Source organism: Podarcis bocagei (assembly GCF_964188305.1).
Source record: "Podarcis bocagei genome assembly, chromosome: 15".
Lineage (NCBI taxonomy): Eukaryota > Metazoa > Chordata > Lepidosauria > Squamata > Lacertidae > Podarcis > Podarcis bocagei.
This window is the reverse complement of record NC_138141.1, coordinates 38535073-38548735: the sequence shown is the minus strand read 5'-3', so window position 1 is coordinate 38548735 and position 13663 is coordinate 38535073. Positions and strand designations below refer to the sequence as shown.

The 13663-nt window shown below is 46.2% G+C and overlaps 1 protein-coding gene across 4 annotated transcripts in view; it reads right to left on the bottom strand.

Moving 5' to 3' along the window:
* The window catches only part of AKAP1 (A-kinase anchoring protein 1), a 43823-nt gene extending 32052 nt beyond the window's left edge, over positions 1 to 11771 (bottom strand). The window contains exons 1-2 of one of the 4 annotated variants that reach the window (XM_081171483.1): positions 10068 to 11771; positions 8074 to 8201 (exon numbers count right to left, since the gene is read on the bottom strand). The gene's annotated coding sequence lies outside the window, so the exon portion shown is untranslated. Of the gene's footprint in view, positions 1 to 3328; positions 3458 to 5534; positions 5636 to 6587; positions 6751 to 8073; positions 8202 to 10067 lie in introns of those variants that run through there. The other 3 variants (XM_081171484.1, XM_081171482.1, XM_081171485.1) reach the window with 3 other exon arrangements.
* Positions 11772 to 13663: the final 1892 nt, after the last annotated feature.

The window sequence follows — 13663 nt, the reverse complement described above, 5'->3', positions numbered from 1 at the left end:
AAGGCAGTTATTGGTTTGTTTTCATTTATTATGCATTTTACATCTTCATTTTGTACTTTTATGTTGCAATCTTTGGGTGAAGGGTGGTATAACAATTTAATAAAGAACAATCTTTAAAATGGGAACAATGAGCGTTTAAGGCAGAAAAGGATGCACACATTAAAAGCAACAATATAGCTCAGTCAGTAGAGCAAAAGACTCTTGATCTCAAGGTTGCAGGTTTGAGCCCCACATTGAGCAGAAAGATTCCTGCATTGCAGGAGGTTGGACTAGATGACCCTGGAGGGTCTCTTCCAACTCTATGATTTTATGATTCTGTTCAGCAAGCTGCAATTATTTTCTGCGTCACGAAAAAAAGAGAAGAAAAATCCTTGCAGGGCTCTCCCACCTATGGACTTTGAAGCAGAACACAACCCTCTCCAGGTGGGGAATCTACCAAACGCTTTGAATCACCAAACACCTTGTGAACTAAAAGCACAGGAGGCGACTCCGTTTTAGTGTCTGAGGTCCACACCAGTCCAAGTGTTAGGACAGGAATGTGGAGAACAAGCACGCACACCACAGATTTAAAGCACGTTACTCGCCCCCTCAAAGAACTGGGTACTGGGAACTGTAGCTTTGTGAGAGGTGGTACTACAGTTCCCAGCACCCTTAACAAACTACGGTTCCCAGAATCATTTGGTGCGAGGGTAAGTCACAGGCTTTAAATGTACGCACACGGCCTCTTTCTCATATTGGAAAGCAAAATGGGGAGGGCGGGAGCCATGTGCCCCATTTCAAGTGTCGAGGAGAAAGGGCAGGACAATAGTCTTTAAAAAATGTAATTCCCGTGTGCCAGTTATGACCTCTCAGGTGAGACGCACTTTAATCAAAGGCCACCTCTGCTTTCTGTGTGTGTTGCTATAGTCACACAACACTGAGGAAGTGTACCTTCTTTAAGTACGCACCAAGTCAACACTGGAATCATTGCCTGTCAAGTGTGGAACTCCTTCCCAGTGCTGACTTGCCAAAATACAAAATCGTCCAGCCATTATCCAAGAATGGTGGGGGGAAAGACCTGCTTCCCTCCAGTTGTTGATGGACTCCAGCTTCCATCAGTCCCAGCCAGCAAGGTATGATGGGAGTTGGAGTCTAGTATAGGTTTCCTACTCCTGGTATACGAACTGTGCAGTATTTTTACATTTAGCTTTCTTTCAGTAGGGGTTCTAATTTCACCAGCTGGATTTAAAAACAAAAAACCAACCATGCTTAATTTTTTTAAAAATGACTTCCTCCTAGCAAGTACTGAGGGGCAGTACAAGAACAGGCCTTTTCAGTGGTGGCTCCCCACTTACAAAATGCTGTCTTAGGTGAGGCACCCCTGGTGCCATCATTACCTATTTTTTAGGTTTAGGCACCAGGCAAAGATATTTCTTTTCACCCAGGTTTCTGGTCCTTAACTTGAGAGGATTTTTAGGTATCTGTGGCCTCTGGAGTGGGATGTGTTACAACTTGCCTTTTTCTAAGTGTATGGATGTGTTTTTAGGTTTGTTCTGGGGTTTTTTATACTCGGTTTTAATGTTTGGATCACTATAAGTCGCTTTGGGTAATGAATAAACAGCAAAGCAGGCCAAAGGCAATACAGCCTGTTAAGACACCACTGCCTCAGGGAATGGTATCTGAGTAGCATTTAAGGCTGCAACGCTTAAGGCAGCATTGGGCAACTTTTAAGACAATCTAGGAATCTGCTAAAGGACAAATCCCTAAAACCTGCCGAAATGCATTCATATTTCATTACCCAGAGCACTCAGCATGTGCTACAGCACTAATGTAGCCCCCCATAATAGGGCTGAAAGTTATTCCTCCCTGTCTCCTGATACTAGAGCCCTCTAGGGGCCACCCAGTAAGAGATTTGGGATGGACAATGAGGAAGCACTTTTTCACAGCACAGTGGAACTGCGGAACCTCTTCCCACAAGATGCAGGCGCAGCCACCAACTCAGATGGCACCAAATGGGGATTAAAGGTATTCACAGAGGGTAACACTATTGGGGGCTAGCAGGATGGCTATCAATTTATACAGCAGGTGTGGGGAACCTGTGGCCCTCCAGATTTTGCTGAACTACGACTCCCCCCACCCCTGGCCATTGGCCATGCTTGCTGGCGCTGACAGGAGTTACAGTTCAGCAACACCCAAGAGGGGGGAAATTTCTCCAACTCCTATTGAGCATATCTCTGAATGCCAGGTGATGGGACCAATACTGAAAGACCTCTGCCCTACATCTGGGAGCGGCATAACTCAGCGACATTTCATCACGCGACACACAATTAGCCTACAGAACTCATTGCCACAAGAGTCCACAATGCCCAGTTGCTTTACAAAGGATGGTTAGGCCGTTTTGTGGGGAGGGAAAAGAGAGCCGTCCATGGCTGTACCTGCACTCCTGTTCAAAGTGGACTGTTCCTACCTCTCCAAAGATCATCTACCGCCAACTACCCAATAGGGATAGATACTGATTAACTGCAATATTTCAACATGGTCATCATGATTACTATTGTAGCTTTATGCGCATTAGAAGAATTTGTATCCTGAAATGAGAGATATAAATGACATTTTATTTTACTGCAAACGAACGAACAAACAAAAAATACAGTGGCACCTCTGGTTATGAACTTAATTTGTTCCGGAGATCCGTTCTTAAGCTGAGGTACCACTTTAGCTAATGGGGCCTTCTGCTACCGCCGTGCCACCGGTGCACAATTTCTGTTCTCATCCTGAGGTAAAGTTCTTAACCCGAGGTACTACTTCCGGGTGAGCACAGTCTGTAGCCTGAAGTATTTGTAACTTGAGGTGCTTGTAACCCGAGATACCACTGTACCAGACTATGTGCCCCCGCAGCAACAATATGATGGGGAGCAACAACAGTAAAAGCAGCAGCTCAGCATCAGGGATAACTTATTATTACACTTATAACCCACCTTTTCTCCTATAAACTCAAAAGTGGTGCCGACCCTTCTCCCTCTTTCCGTTTTATCCTCACAACAACCCTGTGAGGTAGGTTAGGCCAAGGAAGAGAGAGCACAACTGTCCCCAGACTACCCAGTCAGCTCCACGACAGAAATTGAACCCTTGTTTCCCAGGTCCAGCACTCTAACCACTACACAACACTGCCTCTTGGGAGTTGCCGTCCCAGGACATACAATATTCCAGAATGACACCCTCTGCCTCCATCCAAACGGTCCCAGGATGCTTGCTTTCGCTGTGACCACATGGCTAGCTCTACCACATATCAATGGCAGCCACTCATAAATGATTTTTTTTTTAAGGCTTCCATTTAAAACAGCTGTACCTTTAGGAATCCGCTTAAGCGTTGGGGGACTGAGGTCTCTGCTTCAGCAGAAAAGCGAGGCTTTGGGGCTCCTTCCATTCCCCCCAAAAAACCCTCCAACTTTGCTTAATCATTCCCCCGCTTGCAAGAGGAAGGCATCACCAGCAGCCAATGGGAGAAGACCGACTCCAGCGGAGGAGGGACTGGAGGAGGAAAGAGTGAGTGACATTTCTCAAGTTACCATTCAACACTAGCCCCCCTCCAGGGAGGGAGGGAGAGAGCAGTGCAAGGAGGGTGACCTCCAGCAGCCACTTACGCCAGGAAGCGCCAGTAGGGCAATTCCTCTCAGAAGGCAAGCAAGCTCACTAGCACCAGGAACTTCCGGGCACCAGGAACTTGCTCACCTCAGACAGGACGAAAGCAAACAAGGAAAGCTGGAGAACTTGTCCCATTGAAACTTCTTTTCCTTTTCCTCCTCATCTGCCACACTCAGGAAGGTCACAGTCAAAGGGCGAAGGCCAGGGTCACCACTACAGAGAGATCAATAGATCCTAAAAGATGCCTTCGGGCACAGGGCACCCACTTCTCAAATCTGCCAGTGTCATATTTGTGGATCACAATGCAAATTAAACTGCAGTCTAGTGGTTAGAGCAGTGCTTCCCAAACTTGGGTCTCCAGCTGTTTTTGGACTACAACTCCCATTGTCCTTAGCTAGCAGGACCAGTGGTCAGAGATTATGGGAATTGTAGTTCAAAAACTGCTAGACACCCCAAGTTTGGGAAGCACTGACTTAACAGTGTCAGAGCAGAACCTGGGGGATCTGGGTTCAAATCTCCATTAAGCTCACTGGGTGATCCTGGGGGCCAGTCACTACCTCTCAGCCTAACCTGTCTCACAGGGTTGTGTGGGGATTATATGAGGAAGGGGGAAACCACGTAGGCCACATTGAGCTCCTTGAGGAAAAAGACGGGATGTAAATGCAATACATTTAAAAGTAGCAAAAAAGCACATCGGTCCAATTGGTGATTCACCTGCTTAGAGAAAACGGAAAACGGCCTTCTCCTGAGTCAGACCATTGGGCCCATGTAGCTCAGTATAGTGTACACTGACTGGCAGCAGCACTCCAGGGATTCAGGAAGGGAGCTTCTCCTGCCTGTAGCTAGAGATGCCTTTGGGGTCTGAGCCAGAAACCTTCTGCACACAAAGCAGAAGCTCCACCCACTGAGCCAGAGCCCCATCTCCCATTGGAGCAACGTCAGGGCCAAGAGCATGTAGTTGCGTTACACCAGAAATTTTTCACACACAAAAAAATTGTGTTTACAATCAAATTATTTCCCAGTAATTGTCAAAGTGTTTGCCTGTGTATGTGTGTAAAAGCAAATGCACATGAAGTAATTGAAAAGGCAGACACAAGGTGTGGCAATTACTCTAGAGGAATTATCACAGTCCACATAGCCAAAACAAATGCCAAACACTCACAGAACACACCCAGGCCAGCTCTGTGACTTGTATTTGGGGTGGAGGGGTAAAGGTCAGAGAGGACCTCACTATTTCAGTAAGACACTCATATTACTCCTTGCAGCATAAGAGGGTTTGGTTGTTTTTTGCCAGGGGGGTGCTAATGAGTTTCACACCTGAACAAGTATCTTAACCTAACTCAACAGCCATCCAAACTCTCACCCATTGTGTGAAAGTCCTACAATGCAAACCTCTTGTTAACAGCCAACAGCAGCCTCTTGCTTCACCAAACACCACCTGCCACTCAATAATGCTAGGTTTGACACAACATTTCCCTTACAAGCACAGAGCGACTCAGCAACCCTGTGAGGTAGGCCTCGGCTGCAGATACAGTGGAGAAAAAGGCAACTTGACCAAAGCTACCCAGAAAAGTAGATTTTGCTCAGCATGCTGTTGTACCAGAACTTAACACAAGGGAAATATCCACACTGTATATTTAAACCACACGGCTTTACCCAAACAATCAGATCGTTAAGAGTACTAGGAACTGTGAGGGGCGAAACTACAGTTCCCAGGATTCTTTGCAGGAAGCTGTATGCTTTAAATGTATGGTGTGCATGTTATCTACATGTGCATTGTGTGTGTGTGCACAAGAGAGTCTACACCTAATGTTTTCCCAGCCTATGAGTTTAAAAGCAGCAACCAGAGCAAATCACACAGGCTCAATCCAGTGGCATCTTCACGGGATGAGAAGAGAGGTGACACAGACCTGTGAGTCTTCGTTGGCAGACTCCAGGCAGGCCTAGCACCTGTTCCTCCAAGCCATGAACACTTTCCACAAGCCAAGGGCTCAGAAAGCCACAACACCACCTGCAACAATGAGGGAGAATCTTACCAGAGGTCCCAGGTTTCCTACTTAAGGTGACATAGCTCCATAGTGCTTAGCTGTTCAAAGTTCATAAAGGGGAATGGAGGACCCAGAGAGCAGAGAATTAAGGAACAGCTTGTCTCCTTATGCCCCCCCCCAAAGGTGGGGCAGGGGAGAAATGCTAGTACAGAGACATGAAAAGGAAGATACACATTTCAATGCCACACAGCAAAGAGGAGCTCCCAAGGGCAGGCTAATGACAGTGCACTGGGGCCAAGGAGGAGTGGCTCCACGTTCAACAAAATCACGGGTGCAAAACTTTTCTGAATTTTCGAAGGACACTATAAAACGCTTTCTTTTTGTTTAATGCACAAGACAAAGTCGGCGAGAGCACAGCGGAAGAGTCGCGCTTTAACAAGGGTTAATCTCTAGCCTTGGCTCGAGCGAAGGGATCCCCTATGAAGCCGCCGCTTTACGAATCTAGGGTGGGTGGGAGAGTGCGTGTGGGGTGGAGAGCGGCCCATAACGAGGAAGGGCCGAACCACGTGCCACGGGCTGGGTGGGCGAAACGCCAACGCGGAGCAAGGCGAAGGAGGAGAGGTTACCGAGGCCTGCTCCTGGTGCTTCTCGGTGCAAAATGCCGCCGGCCGGCGGAGCTGAGCGCTCTCTCATCTGCTAACTGCCGCAGACCAGAAGACCCTTAAAGGGGCACAGCTGCAGGGGCGAGTCGGGAAGTTGTTGCCGGAGGGAGGGAGAGAAAACGGCAAAAAAAGACCCAACAAATGCAATTTTAAAAACCGCTACTTGGGAAGGAGCAACCGTTCGTGTAATCCAGCGGAGGCCCCGAACTGCCGCTCTGTCCTCCCACAAAAAACAAAGCGTGTGTTTGATCATAAAGCAGCCCTCCCCCATGAGGACTGGCGCCTTAACCCTCCTGTTAAAGCCGCTACTCACGATCCGCCCGGTGATGCTCGCCCTCCTCCGTCTCCTCCTGGCCGTCCCACCCCCGGTGCCGGTGCCAAGCCCCCGTGCGCTGCCGCCGCGCCCGGCCCCTCCACCCGCCGCGGGCTCCTCGGTCGTCCCCCCACGTGCTGCCCGACCGGGCCTTTCGGAACGCTGAGACATTCGACCGATATACACAACGTTCTGCTCGCCCCGCCCACCGCTCGCTCAACGTCCCGCTCGCCCCGCCCCTCCCGCTTACCCCCTTCTCGGCCGCAGCTCGCGCGAGACGGCGAGGGGGAAGCCACGCCCCCTCCTTCCCCAGACTGGGCTCGTGAGTCAGAGGGCAAGAGAGAACGAGAACAGGGAGCGTGGGGAAGAGGCAAATTGTGCGCATGCGCAGCCGCAGCATGCTTTCTCTCTCTCCACCGCCCCCCCTCCCCATGCAAGGAAATAAGAGGCGGGGTTAGTTCTGACAGGGTGTGTTTGACCCTCGTTGAGGCTGTCAGTCGCTTAAAGAGACCTTGCAGAGTAAGGCTGTGTGCGCATTTACTCTGAAGCAAGTCCCACTTTCCCTAAAAGGCCTACCGCCTAAGTAAACGTGCATAGGTCGCACCATCAGGCACTCTTGCTTGGGATCAAGCCCCGAAGACGGGCTTGCTTCTAAGTAACGATGAATGAGAATTTTGATGGAGTGATAGTCATCCATTAAACATGCAAACATTTGCATCAGTAGAATATAAAAGCTCAGAGTAGCAGTCCTTTCTGTGTTATTAGAGGATGCAAGAGGCATCGTGATGGAGATGGACATTTGTATTAATTTTAAAATCAATCTGCCCAGTTAATTGGGCAGACATTTTTAAGGTTGTCAATTTATTAATGTTATTGATTGGTGAATGTTCCAGCACTGACAGAGATTGAAAATATATTTTTGTCAGCCTTGTAGTTAATTATGATTACTGTATTCAGGGTTCTCTTAAAAGTATCCGTTGTCAGCTATGAAGTCACAGCTAGTCGTCTTTGCAGGGCTGTTGGAGGTTTTTGGGCAAAACACTGCCAGTCTATCCTATTTTACAGAGCGTTTGTGAGAGCTAATGCTGCAATCCTAGGCATACTCAGCTTGCAAATAACTCCCTTGAAATCTGGGGTTCATGTCCCAGTAAATGTGCTTGGGATCAGGCTGCAAAAATGCTAAATCAAGGCTTTAGGTGGGATGCAAATAAATAAGCTTCTTCCACAGAGTGTCTGTCCCTCTGGTTTCCAAATTCCCCCTGCCCCGAACCCTTTCCACCTGGTTTGCATGTTCGCCAAAGAATGCCCGTACACTCCAAAGGATTCTTAAGAATATTAGGGGGATCACGATCATGCAGAGCACCAGTCCCCAACTCTTTGTATATCGTATTGTTGTTTTATTGCTATGGCCGATGGCTGACGCAAATAAAGATTCATTCATTCATTCATTCTTGTGGATTGCCCATTGCTGGGAAAGAGTGCTCACCTGGCACTACCAGTCTTCAAAAGCCCAGGGTGCATGGCTGCTGATTTCGTCATTTAAATGCTTTGAAGGGATGCACCAGGTTACCCCAAACCCACTGCTATAGCAGAATCGAAGCCAGAGTGTTGTTTCTAAGAGTGAGAACAGAGAGCAAAAAGCAGGTCAGATGGATTATTTGTCTGAGAATGAAACTCCTGCTGTGCCCAGCTGTTGCCCTATGTGCCAGGGAAATATGCACACAAATTCAAGTTCCAGCAACCCCACTCTTTTTATGAGGTGGGTTTGTTCAGCAGAAGCCACTAGGATCTGGGTTAGGGTAGGTTTCCTTTCAGCGCTTGAGCAGGACTTGTCAACTTACCCATATTTTTCGCTCTATAAGACGCACCAGACCACAAGATGCACCTAGTTTTTGGAGGAGGAAAACATGAAACAAAATATTCTGAATCTCAGAAGCCAGAACAGCAAGAGGGATCTCTGCGCAGTGAAAGCAGCAATCCCTCTTGCTGTTCTGGCTTCTGGGATAGCTGCGCAGCCTGCATTCGTTCCATAAGATGCACACACATTTCCCCTTACTTTTTAGGAGGGGAAAAGTGAGTCTTACAGAGCAAAAAATACGGTATTTCCTAATGAAATATATTTGCATGATTTGGGGGTGAGGGGTGTGGTAGTTGATGCTCCAACCAATATAGCAGAGGAGCTTATTCCAGGTGTGTGTAGGTGGGAGAGGACGGGAGAAGAGTCAGCTGCAGGGACTCAGTGGGAGAAATGCACTCTGCACATTCCCAGGGATACTCTCTCCATAGTGTGTGAGAGAGAGGAATAAGAACACAGGAAGCACTGCCTATCATCCACCTGGTTCAGTATTGTCTACTCTGACTGGCAGTGGCTCTCCAGGGTTTCAGACAGGGATTATTCTATCATCTGCTTCCTGGTTTTCTTAAACTAGAGACGCTAGGCATTGGATCTGGAACTTTCTGCATGCAAAGTCTGTGCTTTTTCACTGGGGTTGTATCCTTCCCCATTGTCCTTTGTCAGGGACCAGCTCCCGTTCACAGGGCCCGTGGAGCAGCAATGGAGAGCCTGTGGTCCTCCAGACATTGTTGGACTGCATCAGTCTAAGTCAGCATCATCAATCAGCAGTATTTCAGCAACCTATGGAGGGCCACTGCTCTACTCTGGAGAGTGGGTGCATAATCCCTAGGGTCAATGAATGTGCATGAAGATTAAGGCACCATGGAGCCTGCCAATGTGCACACTGCCACTTCTGGGGCAAGCTTTGAACTACTGACATGGCTGGGCAATTATGTTCCTCCCTTAGTTTATCTTTAACCAAAAGAACACACACTTTCTTTGCATTTAAATCATCAGAAGATAGGCAATCACAGAGTAAATGAATTAGGCATACAAACTGGTCCCTCTGCGGTCTCAGGAAGACATGAGGCTTTCTCCAATATGTACTATCTGATTCTTTTAACTGGAGATACTAGGGAATGCATGTGGGATCTTCTGCCTGCAAGGCATGTGTCCCACCTCTGAGATATATCCTCTCCTTATTTTAACCTTGTTGATTTTCCTTTGGTCTTAAATCAGGGATGAGGGATGTTGCAGGACTATAACTCCCCACATCCCTGAGCATAGTCCATGTTGGAGTCCAACAACTTCTGGAGGGCCGCAAATGTTCTCAACTAATCCTCTGCTTTTTTTTACCCACATGCATGACTAAGGCTTTCCAATAGGCATTGGGTCTTCTCAATGAGCAGGCAGAATGGACAACAGAATATAACAAAGAAGATTTATAAGAAGTATCAGGGAGACATGTAAGTGGCCCAACAGAGGGTGGAGATTTGGGTATGGTTGTTTTTCAGAGACACCAAAAGCTCTGCATTGTGTAGTGGCACTATTGAGATTACATGCAACCTGTCATGGTCTTTGGACAGAACAATCAAGTGGTTGGTTGGTTGACTAAATGTAGCTAACAAATTATGGCTCTATCTTACCTTGATCATCTAATACTGGTCATCTCTAGGCAATCTACAATATAATAATAAAAGGCATATAAAAATTCAACAATATGCAACACAATAAAGCATTCCATTCTAATGACCACATCAGTAAAATACAAAATAATGAATAAAAACCACTCTCTTGACATGATCACCACACAATGCATACAAGTTGATCCCACCCTAAGAAGCAGTAGTCAGTCAACTGGAATACAGGTGGAACCTCCCTTGGTAGAGCATGCTGGAGTATCTGGACATGAGAAAGGGTTAATTTCCTTCATTAGCATAAATCATCCCATGAATGAGCTAATCACAGGTGCAAGGTCATCCAAGACAGTTGCTATGGTAACAGCCTAGTACCCCAACTGTATCTGTGATTAATGCACGTCAGCAAAATAGTCTGTTAGTCTGCAGTCTGTCTGTTAGTCCAATGTTGTGTCTTAAATTGCTGAATTTATTTAGAGCAGCAGAGATACTTTGTGCTTGTGTGTATCTGTTTATATTTGGGTCTGCAAAAGCCTACAAGCTGTACATATCTACATCCAGAATTGTTTTGCTGAGCCTTATCTTCTACAACAGTAAACTATCTTAACATTTATCTGCTTCTATGTGGCAGCTGATACTGGGAGCAAATTCTACTGCGTGGGTATCTCACTTATGATTCCCACCAGAACATTCAATAGGTAGTTCCCTATAGGATTGTACCCAAAGCAACACAAGGCTTGATCTCCCTTTTTGCATAATTGGTGATTTTGTGACTCTGACATCAGAAGAAAGCCTACTGTGAATTATTATTTTTTTTGGGGGGGGGGGGGAATTCTGACCTCTCTTAATAAGTCCACAAATTTGGAATTGGCTCAACCTGTCTCAGATCACTAAAAATGTGACCTAAACCATGGGTAGGCAAACTAAGGCCTGGGGGCTGGATCCGGCCCAATTGCCTTCTAAATCCAGCCTGTGAACAGTCATGTAAACTGCGAACAGTTATGTAAAATCAGCATGTTTTTACATAAGTAGAATGTGTCCTTTTATTTAAAATGTATCTCTGGGTTATTTGTGGGGCCTGCCTGGTGTTTTGACATGAGTAGAATGTGTGCTTTTATTTAAAATGCATCTCTGGGTTATTTGTGGGGCCTGCCTGGTGTTTTGACATGAGTAGAATGTGTGCTTTTATTTAAAATGCATCTCTGGGTTATTTGTGGGGCACAGGAATTCGTTCACTCCCCCCCCCCCAATATAGCCTGGCCCCTCACAAGGTCTGAGGGACAGTGGACTGGCCCCTGTTGAAAAGGTTTGCAGACTCCTGACCTAAACTGTCACAGCTAATGCTCCTGTCTGTGCCACAAATTGTACTTAACATTTCAAAATGAGTGTTCTTATATCATGTGCTTTCCTGCCCTCTTTCCATAACACTGGCACACACCCTTGATTTTTTTAAATTTTTTTTAAGTCAGCAACCTTCCATCTCAGGCCTTTTTGGAAGACAACAGCAGCAATCTTGCCTGCTGAAACAGGCCACAGCAGAAATGGCAGGAGGTAACTCTCTTGCACAGCCAGAGAAGCTTATCCCGCAGGGCATGGGATTCACTGCCTGACAAACCAGCTGAACCTACCTACACCCACTCAACATCTATAAAGTGTGGCCCTGTTTTGAATAAGAATGCTGCCTGGTAGGGCTGGGGAATCTGTGGCCCTTTGAGCATTGTTGGGTAGGAATTCCATCATCTCTGACCACTGGCCATGCTGGGTGGGGTTAATGAGAGACCTATTAATTTTTATTATTATTTAAATTTGTATACCGCCCTATACTTGTAGCTCTCAGGGTGGAACATGAAAATCACAATATAAAAAAACACAAAATACATAATGAAAATGAAAACAAAGACAACCCAAAAATCCACCTTCTACAACACACTTTAAAAGGCCCTTCGATGTCAATCAGCCAAAGGCTTAGTTAAAGAAGAACGTTTTCGCCTGGTGCCTAAAGATGTATAATGAAGACTCCAGCCAAACTCCTGAGGGAGAGCATTCCACAGCGAGTCACCACTGAAAATGCCAATTATTGTGTTGCCAGCCTCCAAATCTATCGTGGAGGGAGCACACAAAGAAGGGTCTCAGAAGATGATCCCAGAGTCTGGATAGGTTCATGTGGAGAGAGGTGATCCTTGAGGTATTGCAAAAGTTGACTCATTCTATTGGTCCATCTAGTTCAGCATTGTCTGCACAGACTGGGAGCAATGGCTCTCCAGGATTCCAGGTAGGAGTCTTTCCCAACCCTAGTGCTTTCCCCCCCTGGGGGTATTCAAGAGTACGCAGTACAGACACCTTTTCCCCCCAATAAGAAAAGCACTGGTAGAAGGTATGGCACTTACTGAAACAACTTCATGGTGAGCACAGGCACCTTTTTTTCTAGAATAAAAGCATTGCCCAACCCTACTTGGAACTGCCAGGGATGGAACCCGGGACCTTCTGCATGCAAAGTAGATGTTCTAACCACTGAGCAAGATATTTGGCACCAGATTGGCTGCAGGAGTTGCAGGAAGGAGGTATATAAGATGCCATCCAACCGTCTTAAGGACTCTGCTCCAGATTCGTGTAGGGTTTACTTCTTAGCCATTTCTTCTCCTGAAGATGTCCTGCAAGTACCGGTATATGATTTGTTCAAATAAATAAATGTAGAAGGCTTGCTCTCAGGTCTTGCTTGCAGACTTCCCACTGGGGCATCTGGTTGGTAAGGACAAGATAGATTTCTTATATTGCATTCTATCGTCTCACAGTTTGAATTATATGGAATTCAGATTGTAATATAATAAAATTAAAGGAAGGAATTGCAATACAGCATATTACAATTGCTACAGCAGGCAGAAAAATCACTAAGTGGTCCAACATGGCCATCAGCAATTTTCAAGTGGTCCATGGAGGGTAGGGTGGGGGGAAGGTTTGCAACCATTGTTCAGGACTGCAATTTTTATGGGGATACAAATCCTGATTTATCTCTCAGGTGCTTTCTTTACATTTGGGGAACTTAGATTAATTTAATGTTTAAATCTTAATTGAAGACTGCAACCTTAAGACTACAGAAAAAAAATAGGTCATCCCTGAGGGCATCAAAATTTGTTAAAGGAGTGATGAGTCAAAGTTGTCTGCATTTTAAGGCTGTTTTTGACTGTGGGTTTTGTTATTCTCCTAGTTAAAAAGACAAAATCTGTATGCATGTATATTGTGTCTCTCCCTGCCCCCAGCCCTGGGGTTGTAATTATTTTGCTAACCCTGCACTGCATCTGATATGTATCGATGTTGAAGCATTGAACTCAACATTTAAGCTGCAAAACCTATGGACACTTTCCTGTCCATTGATCCTTGCCCATCCTGGCTTATAAAATCTAGGGAAGCTTTTAATGTTTGATGTATTACAGTATTTTAATATTTTTTTGGAAGCAGCCCAGAGAGGCTGGGGAAGCCCAGCCAGATGGGCGGGGTATAAATAATAAATTATTATTATTATTAATGCCGGGAAGGGCTGGGCGATGGGCTTTGTGGGGTGTGAATGCTTCTCTCTGTGAGGGAATGGCACCCTCACCTGCTGGGTG